We start from the raw sequence: 24,562 nt of genomic DNA on the forward strand, positions 1-24,562 counted from the left end.
AAATTTCCCAGCAGTATATTTTGTCTTATGGAGTATAGCATTACGCACAATGGTCCACAAATAGCCCCAGGGTTGTAACTGTATCAGCAGAAATGTCTTTAGTGCGCTGTCCATGGTAATCATTAATGAACTGAACTAGGCACACACTGGCTAGCTTAATTCTTATCAGCAGTAATTGTTTATGCCTGATAAGATAAAATCATAAACTTCAAACCCAAATCCTACATATATCCATTTGCTCTACTTTGTGGCTTGTTTATTGTCTGGTCCTGCATATATTTGACACAATCAAGAGAGACCTCGCCTATGGTTGCCCTGGTGATACCTTCTCTATATGCTTTGAAAATATCACTGATTGGCAGCTGCCAGAAATATGAAATAGATATAGATGGGAGTCATCTAATTAAGAAGTAAAATAATTCCTTCTAACATGTTTATCTCTCAAGTTCAAAGAAACATTTCTAACACTGCATAATATGCATACAGTTTTAAGGTAATAAATATCAAGGCAATTGTCTTCATTTCTAACCATGATGGACTAGCCATCCTAATGATTTGAAATTAGCAGATAGTGAACTTTTCCTTCCCTCTTGGAAGGCATGAAGCTTCTGGGAAAGGGTAATGTCCTTCCCTTCTTCATGTTTAATGTTTCTGATGAGGAGGACAGTGGAAAGGAGAAAAAATGATAAGTTGCACATGCTTCTCTTTTGATAGTTCTTTGGCAAGACTTCCCCCTTAATGGCAACCAGTTGCATCTTGCTGATTATCAGGTGAGGACAAGAGGGAGTTCCTCAATGCAAAAGCGGTAAGGGGCAGTCCTGAGAGGTGCTGAATGTGTAACAGACTTAAATAAAAAGAGAATGGTGCAGTCTACCATTTGGATAAAGACTCAAATGAGTTTGCGGATGAGAATAAAATATTTTTCAGTATAAAGTGTTCTGAGGCCATGTTGCCAGTGATTGAGTGCTAATAGTAGTTAATAAATAGATCACCAAGTGACTAATGCAATCACATTTTAGGACTTATATAGCTAATTGAATTTTATGATTTTTCAGGGATTTAATATTATTTATTATGGGGAATGGAATGTCCAAAGATAGAGAGACTAGCATCATATGCCTTTTTAATATTTTTTTCAAACAAGATAATGTGATTTTTGTGATGGTTTTATACATAGAGCCAATTGAAGCATATTTTGTCCCATTGGCACTGGGGAACTATGTAACTAGGGAACTTAATATTGCTAAGCCATCGTGGGAGTAGAATGCTCAGCATGAAAGGAGAGATGGGGTATTGTTGCCTAGTCCCCCACCCCCAACAATGAGCTCAAGGTCATAGCTAAATATTAATGTGACCTAGGGATGATCTCTATGACACCTGGCATGATAAGGTTCTGTTTATATAATTATAACTAGTAATGAATACACCATTTTGTTTTAGAGACATAGAATTAAATTTAGTATCTGTTCAAAGCAGAAATCTTCAGAAATAATGGAATAATGATTTCTAAGGCTAGCCTGGCATTTTCATACAGGGTCAGTGAGCCTCTGGCTCCAAAATTATATTGTCTCCATTAATGTCTCCCAGACATTTATTAAAAGTCCTCACAGTAACTATGTGGACTCACACAAAAAATTCTGCAGTGAATTCACAACATGGATATAGAATATTTTTCATGAATTTCCCATTATAGTAGAAAGCTCAAAATTAAATTTGTAACTGCTATAAATGTTTCCAAAAACCTCTGAAAAGGATTCAAAGTGATCCTAACACACAGGCCATTTCAAATGCTCCCATGACCCCTGGCAATACACTCACTCTTCCAACAGCCCGTTCATATTTTCCCACCCATATCCTTGGCTGCAATTCGTATTTTTTTTCTTTTGAAACCTATTCTTCCTCGGAAGATGGATTGCTTAAAATTGCTAGAGGCCAGCTATGAGTAAAGGAAGCTGATAGTAAATATGTTAATATGTATTCAAGGTCAAATACATTTCAGAATATTCTAACAATCTTTTCCAGACCAAAACAACAACAACAGGATTCATTATTTATTCATCTCAAGAGCTTCAGACGATGATAACATTTTCAGATGCCAAAGGGGAAATCTAGAGGCAGCTTTAAAAAATCTATCATTTATTGAAATAGAGTACAACTTTCTGCTATTGGGATCTTTGGTAGATTATCCCTAGTTTTGTTTAGGCAGCGGAGCCTGTGATTCAAGTCTTAGGAGAGGAGTCAAGACCTTTAGATTCTGAGGTAGGTACCAGAGCAGCTCACACTCTCACTATCTAGGAAGAAGAATCTCTGAATCCGCAGGGATTTAGATAACAGATGGCTGGACTAAACATCAGAAAATTTCATTTTACTACTTGTTCAGTAAAACTGTATCTGAGGCTCAGTTCCTTTATTACTTTGTTTGTAACTTGGGGGAGTAATACCTTCCTCCTAGAGTTGTTGTAGATCGCTATGTGTACCTAAGGTTATGTGAACTAAATTACTTTGTAAATGGTAAAATCCTCATCAAATGAGAGTTACTGTTTGTATTATACAGATACAAAAAGGTTCATGGCCTATATGCAGGATGTAAAGGAAATGAGACACTTGATTACAACTTCATACTGTACTTATTCCTCTTTTAGTTATGAAACAGTCCATTAGACCATGTAGAAATAGTATTTTTCATGATCTATTATATCTATAATATGAGGATGTAAATGGCCTTTAGAAAGTGTTGTTCAAACATCCCAAATTTAAACTTACTCTATATACATTGTGTCTCTTTTACCATGACTCTTTTACATTGTTTTTCATGGAAATCCTTTGTTTTAGAGAACTCTGAATGAATCCCAGTAATTTGGGAGGCTGGAGGAAAGAACTATAAAGAGGTTAGATTTTGTGTATTGGCAATATCAGTGTAGTCGCTTTAAAAAATGGTTTGGTATGCATAGGTAAGTGACAATGGGGAGTCTAGGCAGAACTGGGGTGGGTGAATGGAAACTAAGCAGTTAAGATAATTAATGATCTAGGTCTCAACTATCAAAAAATCTTGAATGATGAATAATAGTGAGTGTGTATTCCAACCAAATTTTCTTTCTTTTTTTAAAAGTAAAGTATTTTATTAAAAAGCAAAAGCTTAGAAAAGATGACTTTCATCTCTTAATGTTCAATGAATTCTTTTTCCCTCCCCAACATTATTTTATTAGAAACATTTAGACATATTGAATATGGGTAATGAAGTGTGTGTATTTTATCCAACCAAATTTTCTATGTCAGAGAATGCTTGTTATTTTTTTCAGTCTCAAGCATAAATACAAATTAAGACAAAAATTTATTGTTGCATGGAGAATGTCAAAATATGTGCAAATTTTAGGAATCTTTTGCAGATGTCAGTGGGTAGATTAAGGTTTGGCGATGATTAATGCCCCAGATCTACTCTCAAGAGCAATAATTTATTATCTAAATAGAGATTTCTAGTCTGGAGATCTGTAGTAAGCTGCAACTTTCCAGTTTCAACCCTGTTCCGTAGATCCAGCTTGTAACTCAGAGATTTCTATTTATGGCAGAATTGAACAAATCCAAGTTGCTTTCCTAACGAAGAAGCTACTGGGGAGAGTCAACCTCTAGTGATGAGATACCCAAGGGAGGAATTTTGCCAAACAATTACACTGACATTATGTGGCATAAAGCCAACTGGCAACCAAGCATTGCCCTAGGCCATCTGAAAGACAAAGTAGATGGCCAAAGCAAATAATTCACATTAATATATTTTCTTCTAAATTTCATAGTGTCTGATTCAACTATCTGTTTAGTTCAGATGAACTGGAAAATTGCCCAGTCTCCACAGCTCTCAGCTGTTAGGCACACATGCCCAACATACTAAATTGAGTGTTGTGAAATAATAATTTCATTGGTAATAAAACAAAATCAAACACTGTTGAGCAAAGAGACATTAATTACTCATAAATGCATTGCAGAGTTAGAAGGAACCATACCATCACTGCCACCCATTATAGGAGGCGGTGTTGTATAGAGGCTTTGGAGCTCCAAAGATTGAACTTGATTCCTGGCTGTGCCTCTGACCAGTTGAGTGACCTTAAGCAAGTAACCTCTAATCTTCTCACAGTAATATGAGGATAAATATATTAGCTACAAGAGAAGATTTAATAAGAATGAAATGTGATGATACATGATGCCTAGTGCATAGTAATGGTGCAATGAATGCCAGCAATCATTGCTACTATTTTTTCATACCTTGAGTCTCAGATATGGCTATTGTCTGTCAACTCGAAACCCACCTTGCTCTTCTCTGCTTTGGGATGCTGGAGCTAGTAGTCTACAAACCACATTCCTGTTTTGCGGGGGAGGGAGGGCATGGTGGGCTTTGGCAGTGAAGGCCACTGTCGGGGAGACTGCAGAGCTGAAGGAAGAGGAAGGACTTGGTTCCTCTGGTCTGCTTTCTGTTTGCCTCCTGTGGGTTTTTTGTTTGCGGTTCCTTTAAGCATCACCCCAGCAATGCTTCTTCATCCCGTCAGTGTTTTTTTTTTTTCCCAGGAAAACAGCTAAATCCTGAGCAACGTTTCCAGCACTTGTAGAACCACTTTATCCTGTTAGTGATCAGACTGGATCCGAGCACGTTCATGGAGCTCAGAGACACCGTTGCCAGCTGAACCATGCTCCTTTTTCTCAGATATGTGAGTTTTGACTTCACGGAGCTTTTCCTCTAAGCTCCTAAGTGTTAATATTCCAGCCTCTTCCTAGTGATCCTCAGTTCCAGGGCTGGTAACTGCTTCCAGAATTTGCCGTCTTCACACCATACAGTTCTCTTAAAATCCTTCCAGTTATCCGACGGACCACTCTGTACCTAGTTAATTATTCACTATATTAAATTTTCTCTCCTTAAATATCTGGTGTGGTTTCTACTTCCTGAGTGACACTCACTAGCACATTTACAATTTTACAGTCTATTGAATCACTTGGACAGTTTAGAAAGACCTTGGTTTTGAGCTACACTTCCTTCCTAGTGACTATCACCCTTGGGGGTCTTGTGAACCACACAAAACTATTCCCTTTCTGGACTTCACTAGCTTAGCCAGTGCTAGCATGTTTCAAACCGTTACTGCTGTGAAGTCACAGAATGAGGTGGAACAAGAGATGAGGTAGACAAGGCAGCCAGTAGGAAACAGCATGAAGGCATGGATGGAAATGAAATGATTGATTGCCTGTGCAGACTGAAATTACAGTGATGGATCACCATGCAAGGACTTATCCATAAAATTCCAATAAAACTCAGGAACTGATCTGATGCAGCATTCTACAACTTCCCATTGAAGTATCAAACGAGACATAAAATATGAAAGCCCACAACCTGAGAAAAACTTTCACTCACAATCAATTTATTGCTAGAATGGAAGGGTAGTGCACAAACTGCAAGCTGGTAGAATCAGAGGGAGATATATAATGTTGATAATTGTGCCTGGAACTAAAAGTAGCTAATATTTCTTGAATATGTAATACATATCAGGCATTTAAAATTTTTTTCTGTAAGTTATTTCATTTAATCTTCCTTAAAACTAGGTGAAACAGATCCTATTATCCATATCTTATAGATGAAGAAACTAAGGCATGAGAGGGTAAGTGGTCTACCAGTAATACTTAGCTAGTAAGTGGCAGGGATGGGATTTAAACTCAGTTAATCTGGGTCCTCTGGCTTTTCACTCCTGTGACTATCATCCCTTTCTTCCTGATGCTTCATTCAGAAGCATCACTATGGTCCTTCTACTGATGGGTTCTGCTTCTTGAAGTAGTCGGAATACCATTCAATCACTTTACTCCTCTGATTAGTATTTTTATTCCTAAATGTAGATAAAAACTGCATCTCCAAGAGGAGTGTGTATGGGAGAGGTTCAATTTCTCAAGAAAAGCATCATAGAACATAGCAGAATCAGAAAGCACCCCAGTAGACACGCAAACCCATAGCAGCATTTTTTGTTTTTCAAATCCTTCATTCAGTAGAGATCAGTTGATAAAACTTTTGGTTCAAATCAGTGATTCTCAGCCAAGTGGGAACAACAGAAACACCTGGGAAATCTTAAATATACAAGCCTACATCTCCTAAGATTCTGAGCCAGGAGGTCTAGGATGGAGCCCAGGTGTGTATCTTGAAAAGGCTGCCTAGGCTGACGGACTGATTAAGAGCTACTGGTTCATATTATCAGAAAGCAACACAGCAGGGGAGAAGCAGATTCCAGCTTGGTACAGCAGAGTAGCGCGGCATGCTTGGTGACAGCTGAAGACTTGGATTTGGAGGTGATGGGCAGAACGACTTTGTGTCCAGCTGTATTTATTTATTAGAAGGAGATTCAGTGAGAACACCAGCGAATTCAAAGTAAGGCAATTAGTAATCTAAGCCGCCTGTTTGTTGGTCAACAGAGGCTTTAGATAGATTTCTTACTATTCTAGAATAAGAACTCCTCCACATATGCCATAAACAAACAAACAAACAAAACCTGGGCCCTATACAAATGCTGCAGAATAGGCAAAGGAAAGGAAAGACATTCAGAAAACGATTTATTTTAGAGGCCAACAGAAAGTTAGGAAAAAACCCACAATGACACCAACATTTAAACAATAAACAAGATAACATGACTTTTATGAAATATGAGTAATTCACAGGCAGAGAACATGTTGAGATGAACAATAATAGGATCTAATGAAAAAGAATTGTGTTACATGGAAAGAAACAGGGACACGGAAAATTCAATAATAGATTGCAAATATGCTTGAGAAGCATACAAGCGTAATAAACACTGCAAAGTAGTGAGGTAGGGACGTGGAAGACAAACTTAGAAGGTCTTTCAGGACAGAGAGCGAGAGCATCCAGATCTGTGAATAATAGAAAGAAGGGTCAGGGTGGCTGCGTGTCTCAGTCTGTACTCAGATGGCTCCTGTTTTATGTCTACTGTCCCGTGTACTCATGGACTGCTCCCCTTTTCACTTTCAAAATTGTCCTGACTTGGATACAAACTGTTTGGTCACCTAAATGTGGGGAATAACTTTAAGAATCGTGGCGTACTTAAGAAAGAAACCAGAACCACAGGAACAGAAGGACTGATCAAAGACAGATCTGAAGAAAAATTTTGTTTAAAAAATACTCAGCTTCATGGACTCACCTCATTCTGAGCAAGCTCAATAAAAATGAGCTGTACCTAGACACATCTGTCAAAATGTATTAATAGAAAAACTGTCAAGCATTTGGGAGGAAAAGAAAAAAAAAGTAAACTTCAAAGGGATAAATAGAAATATCATGGGTGTCTCATTTCCGCCACATTAAATGCTCAAAAACAATAAAGTGAAATCAAACTGAATTTGGGAAAGAATTTTACGCCTTGTCAATCTTTAATTTGTAAGAAAACTAATGAAGACATGCTGAGATATACACGGGTGTAGAAAATACACCCCACAAGACATAGATCCCTGGAAATACTCCAATTAATTAGCATGTATTTCCCCTTCCAGAAATGTATGCCAAGGAAATAATCTACAAAGTGGACAATGAGTCTATAAACAAAGACATTTATTGTTGAACATTTTATGGCAAAAACTGTAAAAAAACTTAAATGTCAACATTCTAGGTGTATCCAAAAAGTCTGTGATAATAGTTAACAAAATAACGATGACAGGCAGTGCATGGCCACTACTGGTCAGCAGTGCAGCTGGAAGGGAAACAGCTATGGTCAAGGACGTGCAGGGTGAAGCAGGGCTGCACTTGGATGAGATGAACTAAGTTGGGGCATTGGACCCAGAGGTCATCCAGTAGACCGTGGAGCTCAAAGAAGAGTGCAGGGACTTTCAGGACAAAACTGGCCAAATTCAGAAAATAGTTGGTGGATCAATTGAGGTTGTTGATCATCTTGCAAAAGAAGCAGAAAATGAGAAGATGAAGGTCACTGGTGTTTAGAACTTGCTCAAATCTATAGCAAAGCAGAGAGAAGCCCAGTAGCAGTGACTCCAAGCCCTAATAGCAGAAAAGAAAATGCAGCTTGAAAGGTATTGGGTTGAACATGGAGCTTTGTATAAAGTAGAAGCAGAACAAAATGAATTTATTGACCAGTTTATTTTTTTCAGAAATCAATGGAAATTTTCATTTTATAGCAGGAGGGCAATAGAAACAATCAGAAAATCTCACAAAAAATCCTCTGTACCATTCCAGTGACTTTGACTGATGACCCAGGCAGGTCATGTGAGATGCTGCATCTGGAATGCAGCATCTCTAAGGCTATAACACAAGCCGGGGGTTAGTGTTATAGCTGTTTCAGATGGCAGTGCAGGTTAGTGTTATAGTTGTTTCAGATGGCAGTGCAGGGAACACCCAGAGACCACCATGGACTGGGTTCTCACATCTTGTATTCTTGGTCTGACCTAAGCAGTCTGTAAACTTTGATCCTTTTTTCTTTTTTTGTAAATCCACAAAACTTTGGGAGAAAAAGCAATGAAGTATTGTTTTCAAAAATAATAAATGAAGTAAAATAATGGTGACAGTGGGTTTCCCATAACATGGGAAAATACTAGCAACATCACATCAAGTGAACGAATCTGAATAAAAACTCCCCACACTTAAAGAACAAGTTTTATGTAATAAATACTGGGAGAAATAGCTCAGCAAGTTAAGAGTGATTGTTTCTGGAATGAGAAATTTTTTTTCTAGGTTTTCATATTTTTCTGATTTTATAACTAGAAAAAACCAACAAAACAGAGAAATATGACTTTTGGAAGTTTATGGTGACATAAAAGACTCATGACATAATAGAAGTGAGCAGAGCAGAATACAAAATTGACTGTACATTTATCATTTCAGAAGTTCATTCATTTATTCCTGAAACAGATATATGAGTGACTACTATGTGCAGAAGACTATTATGGGCCCTTGGATTATTATGGCAAGTAAAACAGAATACACTGACCTCCCAGAGATAAAAAACATGTATACAAGGGGACAAAAACTGGATTGGAATGTATGTTGTTAAGGTGCTGAAATTACTAGCCTTTAAAATTGTAAATACATTTTTTTCACATAACCATTACATTGTTTTTAACATAAAAAATTATTATATTTTTAAAAAGTCGATGAAGCCCTGGCTGGTGTGGCTCAGTGGATTGAGCACCAGCCTGTGAACCGAGAGGTTGCTGGTTCGATTCCCAGTCAGGGCATATGCCTGTGTTGCAGGCCGGTTGAGAGGCAACTGACAGAGATATCTCTTTCACATCAATATTTCTCGCCCTTTCTTTCTTCCTCCTTTCCTCTCTCTCTGAAAATAAATGAATAAAATCCTAAAAAAATAAAAGTAAAAAATAAAAAGTTGATGAAAAATAGAGTGTCATAAGGTAAGCAACCTTCCTAAACCAGAATATTATTAGTTTATCCAGAATTATCCACAAGAATCCTCTAGATCATTTGCTTAGCATCTTCCTTTGCACCGGATTTAGAATCACTGAACCCACAGTCGTGGAAAGCAATCCAGTGATGAGATTCAAGGACATTGTTGTATTTTGAAATAACATTTCTTATGAGGCACTTCAATCACTTTGTCATCACTACCTTGTTAATTATCTCATCACAGAAACATTGTCAGTTTTCTTTAAAAAAATACACACACAAATATCAAGGGAGTTTGTCAGTTTTTTTTTTTTTTGCCATGAGCTTGTTTTTTTTTAGTGCCTATTGAAATTTTAGTGTCAGGGAACAGAGGCTTAAAACAGAAAATAAGGGAGCCAGCGTTTTCTTTTTAAATGAGTACCTACTGTATGTCACGTGATGCTGCTAATCTGCTTGATATAAACCACTCTACTAATGCCTCAAACACTGTAAGTAGCTATCATTCTCTCATTATCTCTATTTTACTCAGGCTTCTAAGATTCACTTATGAGTATACCTGGAATGAATTACATTCATTATCTTTTAGTGTCTTTTCTTCTTCTTGTTTTCTTGCTTTCAGGTGAAGCCGGCTACCTCTCCTTTACAATATGTGCTTAATCTATCTCTTTCTAGCTGCACCTTAATCCCACCGTACGAGCTATAGCTACTGGCCTGTGTCACCTCCTATTACTGAGCAAAGCATTGAGGTATTTCTGGTTAACGCTTCTCTACAACAAAGGCATTGACATTTCCTTTTCCAAAAGTGTCAAACTGGCAACCATCCAGCCCTAGTGGACCTGCAGATCATATTTTTTAAATGTGAGTTACTCAATTAACTTGATGCGGGAACACTTTCACAATGTATAGTTGACCTTAGAACAATAAAGTTTAAATTGGGTGGGTCCACTTATATGCAAATTTTTAAATAAATGCTGTAAATATATTTTCTCTTCCTTATGACTTTCTTAGTAATATTTTCTTTTCTATAACTTAGTTTATTGTAAGAACATAGTATATAACATATATAGCATACAAAATATGTGTTGCCAACTATTCATGTTATCAGTAAGGTTTCTGGCTAACAGTAGACTATTAGTAGTTAAGTTTTGGGGGAGTCAAAAGGTATATGTGAACTTTTGACTGCACAGGGTGTTGGTACCCCTAACCCCCCCATGTTATTTAAAGGTTAACTATATACATATATCAAACCATCATGTGTATACTTTAAATATATTGGTTTTATCTATTATAATGCAATAAAAATGAATTTATCATCAACACTTAAAGAAAATTTTTACATTAAAAAATCTTCAGTCTAGCTTATTGGAAAAGTTACAATATCTGGCAATGTCCCCATGAGTTGGTTGTAGCTGAGGGGTGGCTGGCTGGCTGCCTCCTTTAGAAAGGTCAGGCACCTTTCGGTCACCTACAATTTTTATTGCTCCCTACTGTAGCATCTGGGACTATTTACTTCACATTTTCATTCCTTTCCTGTCCCCCTTCAAGGCATCTGAGTCTGATACCTCTGCCCCAGGTCATTGATTCTCAAACCGTACTGTGCAAATATGAATCCCCTGAGGAGTTTCTTCTTAATATGTATATTAGGCCACAGTACATAGTTTAGTGGAATTCAGTGAGGCCGAAAATCTACACTTTAAAAAATCACCTAATTGGATTTTGTTTCAGGTGGCTCCTGGTCACAACTTAAAAATCACATTAGGGGAGACTCTTAGGATAATGTGGTCCCCAAATACACTTGGAATCACCTGTGGACATAATCACCTGTGGAGTTATTTGTTTTTTAAGTAGATTTCTATGCTGCAGCTCTCCGGGCTCCAATTTGATGAGTCTGGGAATGTATATTCTGAAAATTCTCTGGGTGTGACTAACACACAGATGACCAGCACTCTGGGAAGCTGAAAGCCTAAGGAATGGTGCTTGGTGAGGGAAAGGCAGGGAGTACAGCGGGAAGCTAGGAACAGAACCGGGTGTTCTTAGCAGATCTGAACTCCTGTCTGATTTCCTGATGGTTTGTTTGACAAGAGATGATGTGATAAAGTGCAATTCCAGGCTTTTTTTCTGTTTCATTGATGATTATTTCCAGTAAATTTACATTTCATTAACTCTGGCTCTGTCTAATTTTACATGTCAAGAATTTTGGGCTTCAAAATATAGTGAAATTGGCTGCCTAGGGGAGGGGATGGGAATTAGGAAAAGCTATGACTCAAAGACGTGAGAACAATGTCCTTTTTCTGTCACTGGTAGCCTCCAGGAAATGGAAAACCAATTGAGAGACAATGAAGGACGCATGGAAAGTTCAATAGGGTAGTAGAAACAGGTTTTCTATTTCCTACAAAATCAATTTCCTGAAGGCCTTTCTCTTCCAGCTTTGTTCTACATAACACAGTAAATTCTGGGCGGTCATGAACTCTATCCACCACAGTGAATGAAGACTTTTTTTCATAAGGCAGTACAATTTCTTAGGTTCACATCACCCCACCTTGACAGATGGTGGGTTTCCACAGATGTTACTTAGTTCTGTTACCTGGAAGGGATGGCAATGGACCATTAATTGAGTTTAATCAACAGTCACTAAGCATCAATTATGAGCCACATACTGTGTTAGGAGCTTAGGGTTCTGTTTAGTGGAGAGTCACATGTTAACAAATAATTACACTGCTGTGCCAAGGATCTAGACAAGAAAAAAAATACAGGTAGAAAAGTTGCACAGAAGTGAAAAGGAAAGGGTAGGGAGTGGTGGGAAGAGGGTGGCAGTGAACTGTGCACTGGTGATATTTGAGCAAAGGTTTGAAAGGCCAGTAGGAGTTTCAGGCAGATGCCGGGCAAAGGGCATTCCAAGCAGTGAGAAGAGCAAGTGCCAAGTCTTGGAACAGCATTGTGCATGCAGGCATTGCTGAGCACAGAGCACAAAGGGTGAGGATCAGTATCCTGAAGAAATGAGAGTCAAGCAAGGCTCAGGTAATGAAAGGTCTTGAATGCTGCTTAGAATTCATCCCATGGGTTAGAATTTGGCAGAGTACAGGTGGTTCATGGGAGAATTTAGGTTGTTCAGGGACCTGACATTAAATAACATTGAATCACAAAGTGAGAAAGCTAATCCCATTTCAATTAGCACTTAATCCTTCTGTTAAATCAAGGAGAAAACCTCAGTTTGTCTTTAATACTGCTTTAACACCTGGAAATTTTCTCATTTAAAAAAGGGCTCAGGCAAGGCTACCCAGCTAAAATTGTTTTGATTTCGTGATGTACTTATTTTTACAGTTAACTTCTAATTGTGGCAAGGGGTTTTCATTAATGTCATGATGGAAAGATTTTTTTAAACATAAATTTATTTAAGTAAAACAGTAAATTAATTTCCAAAATTAATAGAACAGATGATGCAGAGATGCAGCAAACATTACTAAGGCGGCACGTGAGCACCTCAAGTTTGGGAACCAATTCTGTTGTTCCCAGGGAGCAGTGAACGGGTTTAAGCAGGGTGGCGGGTTGGTTTTCTTGCTGACAGCAGCGTGGAGAACATCAGGTAATGTCAAGAATGGAGGCAGAGAAGTCAGGAAGGAGGTCACAGAAATACTGTGGCAGAGACCGTGTGGCCCTTGTTAATCCTGCTGGTTTGTTGTGGACCTTTGCTAGTGCTCCTTTGCACGAGGGAAATCCTGAACTTCTCCTGGCCTGGGCTGCGGCTGAATCCTGGTGGAGATGCAAGGATCTTGACCTGGTTGCTGCCCAGCACGTGTTAGGAGGCAGACTTGGAATGAAGGTTTCAATGCAATTTAATTTTTTTTCCAGTGACCCAACCCAGCGTGAGGTATCCTTTAGAACCAGATACAATCTCTTTTGAGATTGTATCTTACCTAATCTATTTCATGGACAGAAGCAGGCAATCTTAGTTTTAATATTTGGTTTCCAAAGTGTCTCTCTCATTCTCCTCCGTGTCCTGGCTGTGCTCCTCCTACCCCGCCAGCTCCTCAGACGCCTTTCTTCCCTCTAGGACAGGCACCTGCCTAGGGGGCATTTAGTGCCTGGGAAGCGGGAAACGCTCCTCTCCAGGCCTCCCTTTCCTGCCCCTGCGGGCCCTTCAGGAGTTTCAGTGCGACCACTCTGGTTCAAAGCAGGAGGCTAGAACAAAGGTTCCTCCTGCCAAATTAGTTGTGGGGAGGGAATGTCCTGATTTCCAGAATTGGAGCTGGGAATGTTTTCCTGAAGGAAAAGCTGTTTTAATAAAAATATGTCTCATCTGTTTTTTTTAAAATTTGAATTTGCAAAGTGTTCTTATATCTATTAAGTTGCTGAGACCCATACCAATTCTTTAAAATAGCACAGTAGGCACTCCATGAATACCTCTCCACTGACTATAATGCATCGTAGAGGAAACCGGAACTCAGAGAGCCTGTACAGATGAGCCTGGGGCCATCACTTGAAGCCAGGTCTTCTGGCTTTCTTCCTCACTCCACACCCCCTTGGCCTCGAGCAGAAAGAACAAGTTACAGATAGTGTTTAGCATCTACAGAACTATTAATACCATAGTTCTGTTATATTATGGGGCTTTTCTGCCTGGCCTGAGGTCTTAATAGTCGCAGATAACATTGTTTCGATGGAAAAATCAATTCTGAATCAGAACTTAATTCATCTGCAGATCGTTACAACTTGGGTGTATATCCATCTGTCTATATAAATATATAATAGAAAAATGTTTTTAATATAGTGATTTACATTTATCAATAAATATCACACACATATTTCTACTCTGAGAGGTGTTTTTGGGCACCTCTACACAGAATGCCACGAATTGGAAATAATTATTTGCACATGTTTGTGGAAGGCCACGAGGACCAGGTGCTGTGTGTTTGCTAATGATTATTGGCCTGCGTTTCTCTGGCTGCAGGGGAGGCACACCCAAGCCTTGAGTAGGGATGGAATGCTTTTTTTTTTTTTTTTAGAGAGGGAAGGGAGGGAGAGAGAGAAACATTAATGTGCGGTTGCTGGGGGTTATGGCCTGCAACCCAGGCATGTGCCCTGACTGGGAATCGAACCTGGGAGACTTTGGTTCCCAGCCCGTGCTCAATCCACCGAGCTATGCCAGCCAGGGCGTCTAGAATGCTTTTTTGAACTATACTCACAAAACGTGGAGAATCTGATACATTCTCTTAAGGGTGTGAACCCTGTTCCAATTGTGCAAATTACTCTTGTAGTGAAGCACTGATGTCAAGGTGTGCATTCACCCCCAGGAAAGTTGGGGTATGGGAAAAGAATGATAACATTGTCACAGCAAAACAAAACGACTTTTGAGCAACAGGGTGGCATGAAGCTCAGTGCACTATACTTCATATGTGTTCATGGAATGAATGAAAAGAAAAGGAATAAATAAATGAAAGCTGCTCTGCGTTAGGAAGATTTATCTAGCATCACTGTGCAGAATGGTTTGGGGCGAATATAAACCTAGATATTTAAAGGCTATTCAAGAGTATTGGTGAGAGGAATTAATGTCTTTTGAAAATAAGAAGGAAGGGTGGGGATATGAGAAATATATTCAGGCAGGCAACAGAGCCTGGTAAGGAGAAAAGGGAGAAGTCAAAGATGTTATGAGAAACCTTGTTAAGGATGAGAAGGAACACCATCTGAGGATATCTTTAAGTATTTTGAGCTTAAGTCGAGAATGAGAGAGATAACTGAAAATTCCAGTTTGAAATTTCTGGTGGTGTTGCCACATGTAAAGAGACAAAATCAGGAATCGAAACCTTGAAAAACACCCCTATGTGAGTATACTAGGTCTTGTTATTGCCTCACTATTGACATTTCCTTCCTTGAAATTGTGCCCAGTAACAAATCTGAAATGAATGGCACTAAGGAAACCCATTCACTCATTTACTCAATAACTATTGCTATGCTCATTCCTACCTCTGGGCCTTTGCACTTTTATTCTCTCTGCTTGTAATGCTCTTCCCTCAGAAACGTGCATGGTTCACTCCTTACTTCATTCTCTGCTCAAACATCACCTCTTCAGACAAGCCTTACTGACTAACCATGGTCATTCTCCAATCCTTTACCCTGCTTCATTTTTCTCTGTCATGCTTGCTTCTACTTAATAATGCTGTATTACATACTTATTTGTTTGTGTGTCTTATTATCCGTCTCCCCTACCAGAATGTAAGCTCTTTGAGGTTTTGATGTTTTATTCATTGCTCTGTTCTAAGGTTTCCATTGAGCACTTAACTCAGGAAGCTGGCCACTGCTGGCTGGATTAAGGAGGGACAGTAACTTGGGGGTGGAGATGGAAACAATCTACGTAAGTTGAGCCAAGCACATGTCTGGAGAATGTAAACTAAGAGAAAGAAGGACCGTAGTCAGATGATTTGATGAGAGTTACAAAGTCGGAAAAGGGGAGTAGCTGCCCTAACCCTCTCCGGTGGTACAGCCCAGCTATATACTTACTTCATGCAGTTTCGTTTCTTTTCATTTTCTTGTAGGTTTTCAGCACAGACCCCTTGTTTTTGAGCTTAATGGAGTTTCTTTTCCTTGAAACTGCATGCTTTTTAGTCAGCAATAGAACTGTTCAACAGAACTTTCTGTGAAGATGGAAAATCTTATATATCTGCACTGTCAGACACAGCGGCCACTTCCCATAGGTGGCCATTGAGCATTTGAAATGGGGTTAGAGTGCTTGAGAAATGGACGCAAATTTTATACCATTTTCAATAATTTAAACTTAAGTATTTATAGGAAGTTGGTAGCTGTCATGTTGGACAGCATGGTGCTATGATTACTATTACTCCAAGGGGTCAGAGACAAAAAGAACAATCAGTAAAACACAGTGGAGCCAGAACTATAGAAAAAGCCATGATGGTATCATAGAACTCAAGCAGCGAGTGTTACCCAGCTCCACAAACTGCAGGAATAATAAGGGGAAGGCAACTCTGGCCAAGTCCCACTAGCATCAGTGTTAGTGATTTTGTAGTGGGGAAAACCCGAATTCAAACAACAGGAGTGAAGCTAATCATACAACAATCCAGTCAAAGGCAAAGTATCTAGCCATCAAAACTAATGGGAAAATATTAATGATGTGGATCTTTATAATATATAGATAAGTTAAAAATTTGATAATATAGCATGGCCCCAATTTTATAAATTATACTTATGTCTTCTAGGTCTCTGGATTTTGGGTTTATGATTAATTTTTATTTTATTTTTTGTCATTTTATTAATTTTCAGAATTATCTACCTAGAACATGAAATTTATATAATCAGAAATAAAAGAACAAATGCTATACTTAACACAATAAATGGCTGCATCTCTTTACATTATGAACCCAATAACTGTAAATACAGCTACTAAAATATTAACCAACTAGATTTCTAAAGTTAGTAAGAGTCATTCACAAATTTCTCCCAACGCCTCTAGATACACACCTTGAAATATTGTAATTGTTTATAACTGCAATTATAAAATATGGCGGCAGAACAAAGTTATCATTGAATCTTTTTAGGAGGCGGAAGTCTTTTCTTCCATGGATTAACCTAGATTTATTCCTGTCAAAAGACTAGGAAAAGGACTAAAGCTGGCTTGGAGTCCTTTGCCTTTCTTTTGAGGTTGGATTCTTAGGATGCTTTAATTTAAAGCTATATTTTAGGGACCACTAGATGGCTCTCTTGTGCCTGGGACCAGGAGAAGGCACATTGGATGAATTCAGGTATGGATTTATCATTCATTTTCAGGTATACAATGAAGCATTTCTTTATGTGCATAACACAATGTGTGATGTGATCCAAATGAATTCCACGTATAGCACCAACATAATAACAGCTCTCTGTCTGGACCTATTAAATTTACCATATGCAGAAGCAAATTCTTTAATGAAATTCTTAAGTACCTCTTGTTGGGACTGAACAAATAAATTCCATAACTGAGACAGATTGTGATGCTATTAGTTGAAGACATTCTGAGCATCTAACTTTGTTTATGAAAATAATTTTTTTTCATTTGACCTAGAGAATACAAACCCAACTTTGGATGACTTTGAGTTGAGACTTTCCATATAAAAACATAAATTATATGCAGGTTGTGCAGCCATCAAAGTGCTTCATACTCAAAGTTCAGCTAATGACCATCCCTGATTGAAAGGACAGCAGTGGGAACTCATTTGCAAGTCTTTTCTAAGAATGCCGCTGAAAGGTCCAGGCAGAGCTATCTTTGGAACTGTACAGACTCAGCCGCTTTGCAGAGTGGTGACAATATAAAGCTAGATTGCAAATACAAAGGAAAATCCTACCTTTTAATGTAGAAATATCATCAACTCAGAGTTCCCAGCCTTCAAAAAGCCATGCCAACTCTGAGTTTTCTTTAAAAATTAAAAAAAGAAGATTTTGCTTGCCTCTGTTCTTTGATGCCAATGATCAGTTGGAGTGACAATAAGGCTTTAATTGTCCCCGACTGTTTCTAAAGTTTTTAAACCATTACAGCCTTGAGAGAACAAAGGCATCAAAATGTTACTCAAGGTGATCTGTGGACGCTGTGGTGTAATAATGTGTATGCATTACTTTTATGATCAGAAAAACAACACACATTTAACAAGTCCCTCAAAGTTTATGAATCAAACTATTCTGATATAGTCAGCATTCAATAAAACACAGAGTTTGCTTTATGGGTATCATTCCCCTATAAGCCTTAGTATATTATAAGGCTGTTGTCCTTTAAACCACGAGCTACCGTATACCACAAGTCAGCTACATTAACACAGATAATGCCTGTGTGAAAGAGGGGATACTTCTGCATCTTTAATCCACAGCAAGTTCGACTCTGCCCTTCTAACAACCCCCTTCTACCCTAAGAAGCCCACAACATCAGTTGGGTCATGGTTACAAGTGGGTGGGGTCACTCTACCTTAAAAGACCCAAGCTCTACCTCTCTTATTATTTTTTTCTTTTGTCCAGCTGCAAAACATATAAGCTGAAGCAGAATGTGCCTTCCCAGGGTAACCTGGGCCAGGTCACCCTCTCTTTTTCACCTCCTCCCGGCATGAGTCTGTGCCATAAAATGCATTAGTCTTTAATGTGGCTGTAACAAATCATCACAAACTCAGCAATCTACAACAACACAAATTTATTCTCTTACTATTATGATGGGAGTGCATAAGTCTGACATCAGTTTCACACTGGGCTAACATCAAGGTGTTGGTAGGGCTGCACTTTTTATGGAGCCTCTGAGGAAATCATTCATTTTCTTGTCGTTTAGTTTCTAGTAGCTGCCCGTTTTCCTTGGCTGTGGGCCCTTCTTCCATCCTCAAGGTGCGTCACCCCAGCTCTCCATATTCATCATTGTGTCATCACAATGACTTCTCAGATACTTCTTCCTGTGTCACGTTTACAAAGAGCCTGTGATTTCCCTGGGTCCACCTGGATGTTCCAGGATAACCTCCCTCCCTCATGATGCTTAATGAAATCAGAGAAGCAAAGTCCCTTTTACCATAGAAGGTAACATATTCACAGGTTCTGGGGAGTTGGACATAAAAATCTCTGGGAGACCATGGTCCAGCCCACCACAGCAAAGTCAGCTAACTCCTGGTCTCCCAGAACCCATACGTCTAGTTCATGATTTTTTTTTGCCACTTTCTTTCTTTTATTTGCCTGAATATAAGGTGGTAGATGTCAACAATTAGAATCAGAAAATGCTACAGAGACCTGAAGCCCAAGCCATAGGCTCCAACTCAATATCTTTCTGAAAAGGCATTAAGGACTAGACATTAATGCATCTATTAATGAAGTGAGACTGTCATTTCCATTCTCCAGTTCCTTAGGTTTCGATTCTGGGAGGCTCCAGTGAGAACTTAGGGTAGTAGAGAAGGTAAGAATTCCTCACTAACACAAACTAACAGAAATGGAACAGTATTTTTAATGTGACTGCTCCAGAGATCTAATTTTTCAGAACCCATACAAAGGAGCAACTAGTTGAAATATGACTTCACAAGTCACTTAATTGTTGGCTAACTTTTCACACACCTAACCTTCAGTGGACTGGAGCTCTAACGTAAGTGGGGTTTCAAAAAAAAGATTTCTTCATCGTTTTCTTTGGGTTGCTCTGTTGGAACTGGATCTTTTACACCTAAATAGCATACACATATTGAAACTGCATATAAAAGTGCTCTGGAAAACCATCTAGAATACTTGCATTCTTATCCTAATTATTTTTTATTAATGCCATGTCAACACATCTACACTCTGTGCTAAAAGAATGATCACTATCATATACATGATGTCCTAAGGTACTTTGCCATCATGTATGGCATCATCATGTATGACACCATCATACATGACTGTCTTCACTGTAACTTTATGAGATATTCACATTTTATGCATCAAGAAATTGAGGCAAGGTTATCAGGAATGTCACCCAAGGTTAGTATGTCTAGGAAGTTGTAGAGCTAAGATTCAAACATAAGTCTGTACCTCTCAAAAACCTGTTCTCTTCCTTCCATTTCTTCCATTAATATGCTATTATTGTCTCTTTGCAAAATGAAGATAATAATACTATTTGTCCTGTTTACCTCACAAAGTAATTGTGAGGATAAATGAAAAATAGAAATGTGTATAAAAGGACTTTGATAAATTTAAACATACTGTACAATATATTTTTCCTGAAACATATATTTTCATATTGAAGTATTAAAAGCATTGGTGAGGAAATGTGAAGGTAACATCTTTTTTTCTCTTATTATTTTTAATTGTATAGATAATACATACTTATTTTTAGAAAAATAGAAGCATGGATAGGGCAAAATGTGGACTTCTATCATCTAGTTATAATCACTGTTAGCATTTTTATGAATAAAATTCTAGACTTTGTATACAGGTGAGGCACAAGTAGGTTTACAGTTATTAATATGGAAAATAACACAAGTAATAAACAATAACACAAAAATAAACTGTGTTTCACATACTACAACTGTAAACCTACTTCTGCCAAACCCTGTATTTTGCAGGTCACATTTTACATACACTTTTTTCTTATCTCTCTGTGTCAGTAAATATGCTTTTATTTTGAATGAATAGTGTTCCACTGTAATGATATGATTCATTTAATTAAATTCTCATGATTGGATATTTAATGTGAAATATTCTTTTAATAATCAAACCTGGAAGTAGATCTCTCTCATTTATCCTTTTCTCTGGGATAATTCAAAAGCAGTGATGGATCCAGCCTGTTTTGGGAGTGTAGGCTGACAAAGACACTAAATTCAGAAAGAGCTGTTTGTTTTTCTCTTCTTATTGATGTCTTCTTTCAACAACGCAAAGCTCTTTCCAGCACTCTGTGTGTTGTCTATATACATTGTTACCTGCCTCAGAGGGCAGCTAGGAGGGTTACAGGAGCACATTTGTGAAGAAGCCTTAAAAAGTATAAATGCTACAAAATATATATGATTGAGTTTTTCCTCTACCTATATCTCACATGAATAATTATGAGGCATATTTCAGCCTGACTAAAAAAGAAGTCACCTTCTTCGTTCTTTACAACTCGAACCTTGAAGGCTCACGTCCATCTGCAGGCCACCCTGGCCAAGCAGATACTAGACTTTCAGTGTTGGCATTAATACCAGCCCAGGCTGGTACCTGCTCCCTCGATGCAGAAGACCAAATGCAGCCTCCCCTGAAAGTGTCTGAATCTTACACATTCAGAAGGAGATCTGAGCATCTGGCTGAGGTGTTAGCTTGGGGGAAGAGGTAGGAGGTGGCAGATGGCTGGCTTACTCCTTGCTCACTTTTTCCCGTTGCTCTGTTCTCCCACCATCCCATAAAGGAGGGATCTGAGAAACACATGAGTGGCTTAAGGATTTCTATTAGTTTTTTTTATTCGCGTATTCTCTCAAAATGCATTGTGGCAGATGCTGAGGTATTCTTTCTTCCTTCCTGCCTAGTTTTATAGAGGTAGCATCATATTTCTGGTGTTGTATCATTCCTCTGCTCTTCTGTGTATGTCAGTGGGAGGAGATAGAATGGGCAGGAGAAAAGGCAATGAGATTCCCATCTCTGCATTTAGTTGGGCCACTACGATAAGCAATACCTTGCTGTGAGAAGGCCCAAGTAATTGTCTAGAGCAATGGTACTCAAGGTAGCTGCTTTGCAAACTGTTGTCTCTCCATGTTGAGATAAGGAGCTTGTGCTGTTGTAAAACGACAGACTGCTTTGCTGTGAATAGAATGTAGGATGAGCCAAACAGTGTGCTTAGTGGTACAGTAGGTGGCCTTGGGGGTGGAGAGAGAGGTTAGACTGTGTGGCTATAATCTCACAAATGTTCCACTATGAGTGTGTCTCTGGGAGAAACTTATGATCAATGTGAGAGACCAACATTTCTGAGAAATCCTGGGCATCGTACTGAAGTTTCTAATATGGCATGCCTTTCCCTGCTAGGCAAGAATGCAACCTACTTAGGAACTCAGTGTTTTTTTTTTCCTTCTTTATTGTGTGTGTGTGTGTGTGTGTGTGTGTGAGTGAATCCACTTTTTTTTTTAAAGAGAAAGGAAATGAGGAAGTGGGTAGGAATAAAGTGACTACACTGTGGCAGGCACAAAGAAAAGTGGATGAGACAGATTAGTTGCCTAATGAATAGTGTCTGCTAGTCTCCCGTTTTTTTATCTAGAAAAAGTAAATTAATATTGTGAAGAAAAATTCCCAAACTAACAATAAAAACTTCCAAATGAAGCCCAGGTCTCGGTTCTTTAAGGGGAACCTGTAAAAGATCACTGCTAAGAAAAGTTTTGCATCACTTGACATTTAATTTGAAATCGTTTATCTTCAAGTCAGCAATAATTAGGTGCTACTATCAGCCATTCATCATGGATTGCAGAATACATTTCCTCCAGCCAGAGAACAGTGCTTAGCATGGAGCAAGTGGAGGAAAGCCAACACAATTGAAAGCAGATGTTTTAGAAATAAATGTCCTTTACTTCTCCCCTCATGAGGCACTGAAGTTATGTGGTGGTATCATTGTTCTGTCCCCTGTACCACACAAAAGTGGTACTGTGCTCGCCAACTTCTAATAAAGAAGCTTCAGTACTTAGCCATGTATCATCAAGAAAACGGACCATCTAAAGCACTTGTATTGCTATGGGAATAAATATATATTAATTAGTATATATGGCTCACGAGACAGACAAATTGTGGATGGTACCTCCAACAAGAGTTGAAAAGAGTCATGTAGTCACTTTTTAATTGCATGAGTTTGGATCTAAGCCAATTATATTACTCCATTAACTGCCTAATGAAACCAATATGGCATTAACAGGACATATACATGTTAGAAAGAAATGTGTGTTTGTCACTACCTCAGCAGGTACATTTTAAGAAGTTAACTTTGGAGAGACTATACAAAACCCCCTACAAGAAAAAAGTACTATGGGGGGGGGAGAAAAAGAAAGAACAAGTACAGAAACTTAATGTAACTTATATGTAAATATAACTGGATTCAAGGGCAGCATCAGTATTTGAAGGTCATGGAAGAGAATTTAGAACCAATAACATAAGTTAGCCTCAAGTAGAGGTGTGGGTGTGGTGGTAAAGTCAGAATTTTTTGGATGCAAACGTGTTTTGACCCTAACCTATGTGTAATGTTGCTTTAAACTTTTATTATGTTGTGATAATACACATAGGATTTCTACAAGTGGGTAGTCAACTATCTTACTTTTAATGGATTTCTCTGCTTGAAGGAAGTTGATTCCATCCAAGCTGATGATCTATCTGTGTTTCTGTTTTGAATAAACAGTATATTGAAATAAAACTACTGTGCTTGTCTCAGGGCTTTTATCATAGCAGTGGTTTCTCCTTCCATCCAGAAGTTGTGGCAGGATACCACACACACTATTATTTGTTAAGTAAAGCCTTCACATGAGAGAAATCAGCAGCTCAAATGGGAGAGAAAACACTGTTGCTGCTCCTTCTCTAAAAGCAATTTTGATTTGTCTGAATATGAGACACAGTTTTATTTCCCTTGGTTGGGTGGACAAGTCTTCTTTCTTCGAGAAGCCTTTCTTCAGACGCTGGCACAGTCAACAACGTGGGTCCCTGGGCAGTAGGCTCTAAAGAGGACAGTGGCTGAATTAAGTCAAATTCAATTAATGTGTAAAATGACTTCGACATTCTTTTATATATAGACAGGTTTTTTTTTAAACAAAAATCACACCAGTGTATTAGAGCAAGTCCATTTTTGAGAAGCAAGGTCAGTTATTACTTGTGCTGAAAGGAGATTATGGTCAAAACTCTAAAATTATACATGACAGTGACTTGGCATTGAGGGACTTGGACATTCTTAATATACAACATTATAGAATGACCTTTAAATGACACATTAAAGTAAAACAAGTTAGATATGTTTGAATTTAAAATACAAAGATAAAAGAAAGAAAATGTCCTCAGTTGGGCAAACTAGATCTGAGTTAATAGAATAATTTCTCCCTTTCGAGATGTGTGCCATGAAAATGGCAGTGGCATTAGAGATTTCAAGTAACTTTCTGAATTGAAATACAGAAGTAAATGTGCTTGGCAGAGTATTTGTTCTATTGTCTGCTTGTTAAGACTGTCCCCAGAGGACCTTGTTCCCCTAGGGGTCCCAAAGCTTTGAAGTCTGATGCTAGATGGTGCTTCAGGGTTTGCTCTGGTTCCCTTGCTGTAGCCAGCTGTACACTGCACACATCCATCAGAGAACACAGACACTCTTTCCCTCCTAACCAAGGAACACTAATTTGGGGGAAAATCCTTGCTATTTAGGACCCGTGCCAAACAATCTACAAATGGAGAGGAGTCTGGAGACTGTGGACAGTATTGGCAGCTTATGAAATATTAGATAATAAAGAAGCAATGAGGGGAGGCAAGTGATGCTGACTCATGCATTTCATTAGATCTGATTCTGCATATATATTAATAATGATGTACCCTACGGATGCAATTTCATGTTTATAACACTTTGGCCATTGGCAGCATTGTGCACCTGTGTTTCCCATGCCTTCCCAGCTGCTGTCTACAGTCATTCAGATTCAGGTGACGGAAATATTTTAGATAAAAGTTAATTAGCCTGCACTCTGCAGATCAAATCTCTATAGTTCGGCATTAAATAGGAATCTTCTGAGCAACTGCTGAAAGTAG

At 38.5% G+C, this 24,562-nt stretch overlaps 1 protein-coding gene and 1 pseudogene across 3 annotated transcripts in view; one reads left to right on the forward strand and one right to left on the reverse strand.

The window, feature by feature from the left end:
- The window catches only part of GRIN3A (glutamate ionotropic receptor NMDA type subunit 3A), a 164,820-nt gene that overhangs the window by 132,334 nt on the left and 7,924 nt on the right, over positions 1-24,562 (reverse strand). The gene's annotated exons all lie outside the window — the stretch shown is intronic.
- LOC114512247 lies at positions 7,643-8,167 on the forward strand (annotated as a pseudogene).

This window comes from Phyllostomus discolor, chromosome 3, assembly GCF_004126475.2.
Source record: "Phyllostomus discolor isolate MPI-MPIP mPhyDis1 chromosome 3, mPhyDis1.pri.v3, whole genome shotgun sequence".
NCBI lineage: Eukaryota > Metazoa > Chordata > Mammalia > Chiroptera > Phyllostomidae > Phyllostomus > Phyllostomus discolor.